Source organism: Paroedura picta, chromosome 6 (assembly GCF_049243985.1).
Source record: "Paroedura picta isolate Pp20150507F chromosome 6, Ppicta_v3.0, whole genome shotgun sequence".
Taxonomy (NCBI): domain Eukaryota; kingdom Metazoa; phylum Chordata; class Lepidosauria; order Squamata; family Gekkonidae; genus Paroedura; species Paroedura picta.
In genome coordinates, this window is record NC_135374.1 from 27,816,321 (window position 1) to 27,825,969 (window position 9,649).

The 9,649-nt window shown below is 45.3% G+C and overlaps 1 long non-coding RNA gene across 1 annotated transcript; it reads left to right on the forward strand.

Moving 5' to 3' along the window:
- Positions 1-1,150: 1,150 nt before the first annotated feature.
- LOC143840642 (uncharacterized) lies at positions 1,151-7,725 on the forward strand. Its single transcript, XR_013232275.1, has 3 exons — positions 1,151-1,558; positions 2,340-2,464; positions 7,611-7,725. It is a non-coding gene; the product is annotated as an uncharacterized LOC143840642 (long non-coding RNA).
- The last annotated feature ends 1,924 nt before the right edge of the window (positions 7,726-9,649 follow it).

Genomic DNA, 9,649 nt, shown 5'->3' on the forward strand with positions numbered 1-9,649 from the left:
CCTCTAGTTTGGATCCCTTGCAGCAGTTAAGCAAACAAATCCAGTGTCTTTTTCATGAACCAAACACCCTAATTACCAGGAAAGAACCCTTAGTGGAAGGAAGTGAGAACCAACTGGAAGGAAATGGAAGCGACAGGAGAGCAAGTGAGGGAAAGGGAAAGGAGACAAAAAGGCAGGAGGCAGGCTGGTTCATGAGAATGAGGCACAAGTCCTAAGAGGACCTTGTAACTCCTCTGGAAATGCTGAAGCACCAGCTTTGATTTATATGCAACACAGTGGAATTGAAAGTGGCTTCCTTTGGCTTTTTTCCCCTTAAAAAATTTAAGTTCAGCATCGTGAACTATAGCAGAATCTATTCATTTTAACCTCGATGCTGCAGCTTTTTCTTAAACAGATGGAGGAGTGCCAGTTATAAACAATGATGCCATTCTCAGGAAAACAATTTGACAAAAAAAATCACTTCCTACATTGAAAATGATCCCATTGAAATTGTTGCTGACAGTCTCTTTGCATCCCCCCCCCCAAACCCTGAAATTAAATGTGTGGAGTATTTTGCTGTTGATGAAATGTTTATGTCACATTCTTCTGCTGAAGAACTACAGAAAATTAACCAACCAATACTTTGGCAACGGAAAAAAAATTTTCCTGACACAACCATAAACTTGTAAAAACAAACTCTTTTTTTTCATAATGAGAGTTTCCTGTAATCTTAGAGAGAACATTGCAAAAAAATCATGTGATTTCGTTGCAGCCTCTGTTACGTAGACCATAGGATCTGAAGATCTGGTGGCTGTCAGTTTATTTATATGTATTTAGATATTTATACCTTTCTTATCTCCCCAACGGGGATCCAAAAGGGCCTACAACATGGTTCTCCCCACCTCCATTTTATCTCCATCATAGCCACTCTTCATAAGGCTAAGGGGTTCTAGGGTGGGATGTGTCCGTGATGAGGAAGGGTCCGGATTGGACCCTTCCTCCGGACAGACAATCGGAGGGACCAATCAGCAGGCGCACAGCGCCTGCCGATTGGTCCCTCCAATTCCCAGCCCCAGTAACTGTGAGCCGCGCACAGCGCGGCTCGCAGTTACTCCCTTTGCCTTTGCTCCCTTTGCTCCCTTTGCTTTTGCCTTTACCGCTGGCCTGGCACGTCAGAGGCGCAAAGTGCCTCTCGCTGCGTCAGGCTGCCGCCTGAGGGAGCTCGAGGCTCCCCAAAAGAAGGCTGCGCGAACGTCCGCGCCTCTCCAAGCTCCAAGCCCGCCGTCGCTTGCCCTGAAGACAACCCGCACTTCGGCCCCACCGCCAGCCTCCCGCCGCCATTTTCTGCCTTGCAGCCAACAGGAGCGCTGAGCGTAGAGACGTCGACGTGGCATCTGCCGCCCACAACCAACGCGGGGAAGAGCCCGCGCAAAGGACGCCCGCCAGCCGCGCCGCCCGCAACGGCCTGCCGCCCACCAACCTCTCTCCCGGCCCACAGCCCGCTCACCCACGCTGACACCGGCGCTCCGCACCCACCGCCAGCCACCCGCGGACATCTCCCTCACCCCAATGATCACAGGTAGGCGCCGGCGCAGACACACCACTGAACACGGCTGTGACGCCGGCGGCGAAGACGACCCGCCTTGGACACGCGCAGAGGCGGCTGCGGGGGGGGGGAGGGCTCCCTAACCCTACCACCAGCCCCGGAAAGCCTCTGCCGGCTGCTAGCACCCGCTGCATTTCGAGGGCATCGGGCTTGATTACTAGTAGAGTTATATTGGGAGACAGTCACGGTCGGGGCTAACACTGATCTGGGACACCCAACTGTCCAATCAACTCTGGGCTAAATTCCTGCATTTTGCCCATTTCTGTTGAGTGGCTGCCTCTTTTACCTCAAAGACAAAGGGGTAAAATGGTATCAAATGTAACAAGATATACAGGCAAAGAAATTGTCATATAGGCTTTAAGAAAAAGCACACATATGTGGCTTACACTTCGTCAAAAGAGTGTTCTCACCATTTCACCAAAATAGAATTCTGAGGAGTCTTTGAGAGAAGATGAGAGAATTAAGATGGCATACAAACACATCAATTTGTATCATATATTATTTCCTGTGAAATGTTCAGGCAGTGAATTCAAGGAGGCAGATGGGCAAACATGTGAATCTGTCAGGAGGGTGGTATTCCTTAAATAGTTTGGGAGCTTTAAAGCAGCCAGCCGATACCAGATTTATCTCTCAAGGTCACCCGATTCTCAAGGCCAGGAAGATTATGGATGTGGTGTGATAGTTTCAGCTGGAAGTTTGTAATTTTCAACTGTGACCAACAGTCCTAATGGTGCTCTATTTTTTTTTCCTGCAGGGAGGAAATCCTCTCAAACATTAAACTTTCAGAGGAAAAAGAGACACCAGAAAATGGGTTATGCTCTTCCCAACCTGTCTTTCTTTAGGCTGGAGCCCCAAACAAGCTGCTTTTATTGAAAACAGGTGGGGTAATGTGACACATAGGTCTGAATGTTGTTTCAGAGGGTTGCCATGATGGACTGCAGTAGAACAACTACATTTCCAATCCAGTAGCACCATAAAGTTCAACAAGAGTTTTTGTGTATAGGCTGTTAAGAATCAAAGATGTCTTCATCAAATACCTGGCAAGAGCTTTACCTCTTGAAAGTTTATACCCTGAAAATCTTGTTTGTTTCCATGGTGCTACTGGATTCAAATCATGAATCTAATCCCCCCCAAATTGGAACTGTGTTGTGGGACTTCTAGATCCAGCTGGCAGTATTCATATTGTTGCTATTAATCTAATACAATATAACACTCTGTCTGCAACATGGAGAAAATCCATTGTATGGGGCTATTCCTGTATATAAAATGTACAGAAATGACACAGAAGGGCATTTTGGAGGTTGTTGTGCTCTGTGTGCCAAAGAAGAGACACAACATGAATTCACAAAAAGCACTGTGGGTAGAAATGCCAAGTCCAAAAACTAGAATAGTACTAGGGACGTACCATCACTCTGACTGACAACAGTTTTGAGGTTCATCTCTAAATATGAAACTTTTGATCCACTTTGCATTAATAGTGCAGCTCTCCAGATAAACTTTATATCACAGGTTAGAGAAAGATCTTCCCCAATGCTTGATATTGGAGATACCAGAGAATAAATCTGGGACCTTTGGCATTCAAATCTCAAATTCTGTCATAGCCCCATCCATTCACTGAGAATGATATGAGGAATGCAGGCAAAGAGCATATGTTCCCAACAAAGAAAATGGAAAACTTCAACTATCCACATATTGACTGTTTAGTCGCATATCAAAGAAAGACCGTTTCTAGAAAACAGAACTTATTGTGACATACTAGGGTTAGTTAGGTGACCAATGCGGTCAATGGGTAAACAATTTAAAAAATGGGATTAAAAATTAAATGTCTGTTAATTTAACATCTATCTTGGGTAAATTGGCACAATCTATTATTAATACTGGAATTATCTATCTTTAACAGTGCTTCGCTGTTAAAATAACAGCCTAAGGGGTGGGTGGGCGGAGACTGGGAATGGCCTGTCCGAGGCAGTGCCCAATCATGCTTCTCACATCCCGATTGGGCCCTGCTTTGGACAGGCCATGCCCACTCAGGACTTTGGCCCAAACAGTGGGCCCACAGTCCTGAGAGGCCCACCCTTCCACCCCAGCCAGGGGCTCTCTGCTGGCATCGCTGGCAGTTGACCAGGCCACATGTAAGTGCCCTGGGGGTGGGGGGGGGCAGCCTCCATTCCTGGTGGGCCAGGAAGCCCTCATGCCTGTGCTTCTCTCTCTCTCTGTCTCTCTCATAAGGATATGAAGACAAAAAACTGCGAACAGCAGAGGCAAAGGGCCATGAATCAGTTAAATTCAAATACAATCAAGAAAGGTCCAGGTCATTAACAACATCTGTAATTGATGAGCTGTATGAAAAGATATTTCCAGTGATTTTTTTTTCAAGGCAGCCATGTCAGTCTCCAGTACAGGCTGGCGATATGGTTGAGTGCAGAGGAAGGAAGGTCTCATCCAGCCCTGTCCATTTCTCCCATTGAAACCTATTCTCCTCTGTTAGTAGGAGCTGGCTGTGCAGTAGCAGAAGGGGGAATCTGCTTTTATAATAAAGTCCACATGAGGCCTCTTTCTTTAAAGTGATTCTGCTCTAATTGTTAAAAAAACAACCCATACTGTAAGAGGGAAGGCATTATAGGTATTCTCTCTATTTAAGTTAGGATGGAGAGAGATTTGGCAAGTACTTGTTCTTGTGGAGGTCAACGAGAGAGAAGGAAGCTGCTGGAAGGAAGTTCTAGGTAAACAAGGAGGTAGCAGAAGGACAGGCAAGGAGAACGACATGGAGAGATCTGATCTGTCCAACTTACTGTAGTGCCTCCTTCTGGAATACTGGCACACTTTGTACAGTTCTTCCCTCTGAATATCCTTACTACCATTATTCTTAAGGTAATACTGGGAGATGCTGGGAGTTGGGACAGTCATGTCAGCATCACAGTGATGTGTGACACCCTTCCCGCAGAAGACTGGAAGGGACATAATTGTGTTGAGCTAATGATGCCCTAGGCAACTGTGAGAGGGTGGGCCTGAAGTGATGTGCCAGTATTTGTCTCTGGTTGCCCTTCCTTGCATACCCAGGGTTGGTGGGATGGTAGGTGAATTTCCTCCAAGCTAGGCTGGATTCTGGAGATTTTTGGTGCGTGGGGGGTTCATCACTTGAGTATGAAATTGCGGTCACTGTGGGTGGGCAGGTAGTTGTGAGTTCCTGCATTGTGTGTGTGTGTGGGGGGGTTGGACTAGATGACCCTGGAGGTACCTTCCAGTGCTATGAATCTATGATTCACTTAAAACTCATTGTTTCATCCCATTGCACTCATGACACTTGGGTGTTTTGTGCTGGAAATGGTAGTGGGTACTGATGTGATGCTGCCAAGTCCTCCCAATTCCCCCCTGCCATTCTATGAAGTCATCCCAACCCAGAGTTGGGGACCCTAAATTTGCCTTTTAAAACAGTTGGACATGTCTGATTGTAGACCTCCCAGGGTCCCGTCTAGACGAAGACGAAGAAGATGAAGATGAAGAGTTGGTTCTTATATGCCGCTTTTCTCTACCCAAAGGAGGCTCAAAGCGGCTTACAATCGCCTTCCCTTTCCTCTCCCCACATCAGACACCTGTGAGATAGGTGAGGCTGAGAGAGTTAGGCTACTCCCCCAGGTAAGAGTGATGGTGGTGTGTGTAGTAGTAGTGGGGGTGGTTAGAAATTTAGTGGTAATCTAGGGTGAGCAACTCCCACAAGGCAGCATCTGGGCTTGTTTAAAAGCTCCCCAAAGGAGAAGTCATACAAATGTGTTTCTAAATAGAGCTTGTCAAGGAACAGAAGCCTGAGAGAAGTGAAGTTTCTTTTCATTTGTCTCGGGGACCAACGCTTTTATCAAAGCACCTGCAGGTTTCTCTCTTAAGGCATAGCACCTAATGGAGAAAAATGCATGTTCGTCAATCACTGGCACAGCATCTCTCCAAATGGGAGGGATGCTCCAGTAATATCGCCAGTGGAAAATAATTCAGGATACACTTGGTCACCTCTCAGCTGAGTCAAGCACTTAAAAAGAGTGTATGAAAGGAAGTGACACATCAGCTGTTTCCCTGGCCTTTTCTACCGAGGCGTATTCATTAAGGCACAGCGAGAGCCCAGATCCATCTGAATGGCATTAATTGCAGTCGGTTTGTCAGCAGCACCAGAGGCAAATAGTTTCACTGCAGCCTGAGCAAGAAGGAATCCATCGCTAATGAATTGTGGGGCTTCTGGAGCAATGCTGAAACAGGCTGTTCTCTCTGGAATCATCACAGCGGACACGATAGCCTGACAGAGACCTCCATGGCCCTTCTTAGCCCACGGGGCCATGATCTGAGATGAGATTTTGACTTGAACCCACAGTGACAGACAAGTTGGGACCTGTAATACTCATGGGGGATCCATAGGGGCCCAATTCACACCCACTCCCCTTTACTGTGGAGCTTGTGTAGGAGGTCTTCCCAGTACGTAGGTTGCCAAGGGGCAACTAACCCCACCTCTGCTTGTTCCTGCCAGCTGGTGCTCCTCTCTAGTCTACTCCCACCTGCATGAGTCAGGGGGCTGCCCCTTGAACTGACACCATTTGTTCAGGCCTGCATAGCACCTGCCACACCGTGGGGGAAGTTTGAGTTCCCTTTTCTTCTTCCGTGAATGGAAAAAAAGTAACTTTGGGAGGGAGATTTTGAGCTGCCGTATGACAAGAGGGCAAAGGGTTAAATCAACCTCTTCCTTCCTTCCTTCCTTCCTTCCTTCCTTCCTTCCTTCCTTCCTTCCTTCCTTCCTTCCTTCCTTCCTTCCTTCCTTCCTTCCTTCCTTCCGTGAATTGCAGAGCTCCAGTCGTTTGTGGAACAGTCCTCAGTTTGGACAAGGTGGGAATTTAGCAAGATGCCCACTGAAATTACTAGCTGTGTTAATATTTTACTTGGAAAAATATAAAATCACGGGTAAAAAAAGAGAAGAGGTCATACATGCGCAGACACAAAACAAAGAGCCCCCAGGCAGGTAAATAAGTAAATAAATGAACATGAGCAGAGTTAACGCAAACAGAGGAGAGAAGGGTATTAAAATGCTTTGGGTGCAGAATGCTTTCATATCCCACCAAACAGCAATCCTTTCTCATATTTCAGTGAGGTTTAAAAAGTTTACCGCAATGGGGAAATAGTGGTTTATAATTTTGTTGGTGAGTTTTTCTTCAGCGGGCACAAAATAATAAGAAACACAGAAGTGATTACAAAATATGTGGTTTTAAAACCACATAGGATGGTAATAACACACATTAAATCCTCAGACAGAGAAAATGAATATGAAAGAATGTTTCTAAGTATCTTCTCCAATCAATTATCCTCTTATGGGAGAGAAAGGCTAAAAGATGTAATTGAATAAATGACTTCTAAAAATTTAGCAAGCAAGGAACTTTCTGTACTACACAAGGAGGCAAAACTCCATGGTGAATCATATAACAGAAGCCATTTAACTCATTTTATCCTCCAATGGATAATTAAAACAGCAATATGCAAACTTCACATTATATACAGCAGTGCCATGGGGACACAGAGGCTGAGAATGCCTTTATGGCAGCAAGTTTAAGCTGGGTTCAATCTCACTGGGTTCAATACGATTTACTCCCAAATTAATGTGCATAGGACTGCAGCTTATGGCTTGAATAGAATTGGATTTCAAATTGTACCTTGCATTTCCTAATAAGTCTCCCCACATAGAACAGCTGTGGCTACAATGGAGCTCCTCTATCAACAACTTATAGTGCTGAATTAGAACTCAAATACAAAGATTAATTTAAATGAGTAAAGAATAGCAATTTGTCACAAAGTCATAAGAATGGAAGGGACCATAAATCATCCCGAATAACCATGAATCAACCACAAGCTAACTAGAGATGCCAAGAAACTCACAAATAATATCCTTGTAATGTGAATTTCCTGATTGCGATGCTCATTTCCCCCTTGAGAGGCTCTCGAATTATTAATGTTTGCAATTTCAAATAAGATGTAATTTGCACCTCTTGATCTACAGCCTTCATCACGTGACCCTCCTGCTTGTTTGCTGCCATTGGTTGGGACGAGCTCAGGACATACTTAATTGCTTAACCCCTAGCATTTCAAGAAACTGCCAGCCCAAACAATCCCTGGATGTCTGAAATGGATGTGAGTGTCTGGTAAACGAACATGTATTTGATAGAAGAAGAGAATGCCTAGTCATGTATGCCCCGAGGCATCTTATTTTATTTATTTTATATTATTAGATTTATATCTACTGCCCCTCCCAGCCAGCCAGCTCAGGGTGGTTCACAACAGATGAAAACACAATTTAAAACTAGAACAAACTAACCCCACCCAGCCCAGCCCACCTCCTCCTGCAGCGCAATAGTTGGAAAAGCTACCTCCCACTGTAGGATGGGGTGGTTTGGGGAGGGGGGACCCAATCGATGTTCCATCACCCGATGACATGATTGCTGTCTTTAAATATTTGAAAGGCTGCCACTTAGAGGAGGGCAGGGAAAGATTCCGGTTGGCAGCAGAGGATAGGATCTGCAGTAATGGTTTTAAACTACATGTAGAACAGTACCAGCTAGGTATCAAGAAAAAAAATTCACAGTCAGAGTAATTCAGCAGTGGAATCAACAGCCTAAGGAGGTGGTGAGCTTCCCTTCACAGGCAGTCTTCAAACTGCTGGACAGATACTTATCCCGGATGCTTTAGGCAGATCCTGTATTGACCAGGGGGTTGGCTTGTATGGCCCTTTCCAACTCTGATTCTATGATTTAGATATTCATGAGATTTTAAAAAAAGATTTAGAAATACAAAAACAGAACAAAGAATAATGATCACAAAAAGGGTCTTGCTGTATAGTTGCAATTTTTTGACCTAGTTTTGTTTTTCCACAGAGTGACCTTCCACAAACTCCAGCTCGATGTCTCTACTATGATTTCCTCATGCTCAAAACAATTCTGAAGTTGCTGTGAGGGCTTCCTTTGAAACTGCCGGTATCTGCATATTATTAAAATGAAAGGAAGAATTCACAATTAATTTTGCTTACTTCAGCATTTAAGCTGAGATGCTTTTCTATCTCAAGGAATTCTGAGATTTCCTTATCTGAAGAGAGGAGAAGAAAATGTTCTTGTTTTTTTAAAAGCCCTTTGGGTTTCTGCTGACATGGTAGCAGGGAGGCAGGGCACCCCGATCATGCACCTGAGGGCCAGAGCTGGCAGTCTTTTTGTGCTGACTCAGAGGTTTTTTGCTCCTGTATAAACTGGAGACTGAAGTTTCTGACATATCTGGACCTCCAGCTGCAATTTGTCTTGGCATAAGACCACGTAGATAAGAGGGAGTCCACCTATAGGATGAAGCTGACTATTGTAGTTCAATAGGCCGCATATAAAGCTATAGGCGGGCAAGGGATCAGCAAGGACTTGTAGGGGGCATCCTACTTGCCCTCCTCCATTATTTCCTCTTTCCCTTCTCTGAAAGCCCTCATTGCCTCTGCCTTTTCCTGCCTCCTTCTTTCCTTCTTTCACCAGCTAGCCCACCCTCCCCCTGACCCCGTCTTCAGTTTTCCTTCCTGCCACTTCCATGGTAGCCTCTCCCTGGAAAAGTCAGGTCAAGTTGCACAGTGCCAGTTGCAGGCCCAACCCAGCTGTGTGATGGGGGACTCACAAGGACTGGTGGAGGACATCTCAGTTTCCCCTGTATCTCATGCCCTGCCTTATTTCCTCTTTTCCTCCCTCCTGGCAGCTCCCACATCCACTCATTCCCTAGCCACTCACCATCCAACCTATATCTCATCTAACCCCTATCTTCAGCAATATCTATTATTTACTCCCTTTATACCTTCCGTTTCTTCTCACTGTGGACCTAAAGCATCTTACATCACTATTTTAAAGTATATCTTCACAAGCACCCTATGAAGTAGATTGAGCTGAGACCCTATGAAGTAGATTGCTGGGTGGCCCAAGGTCACCCAGCAAGAGACCATGGCAGAATAGGGATTTAAACATGGATCTCTGATCTTAGTCTGGAACCGTAACCTGATTGCAGATTTCCCCACAAACGAGG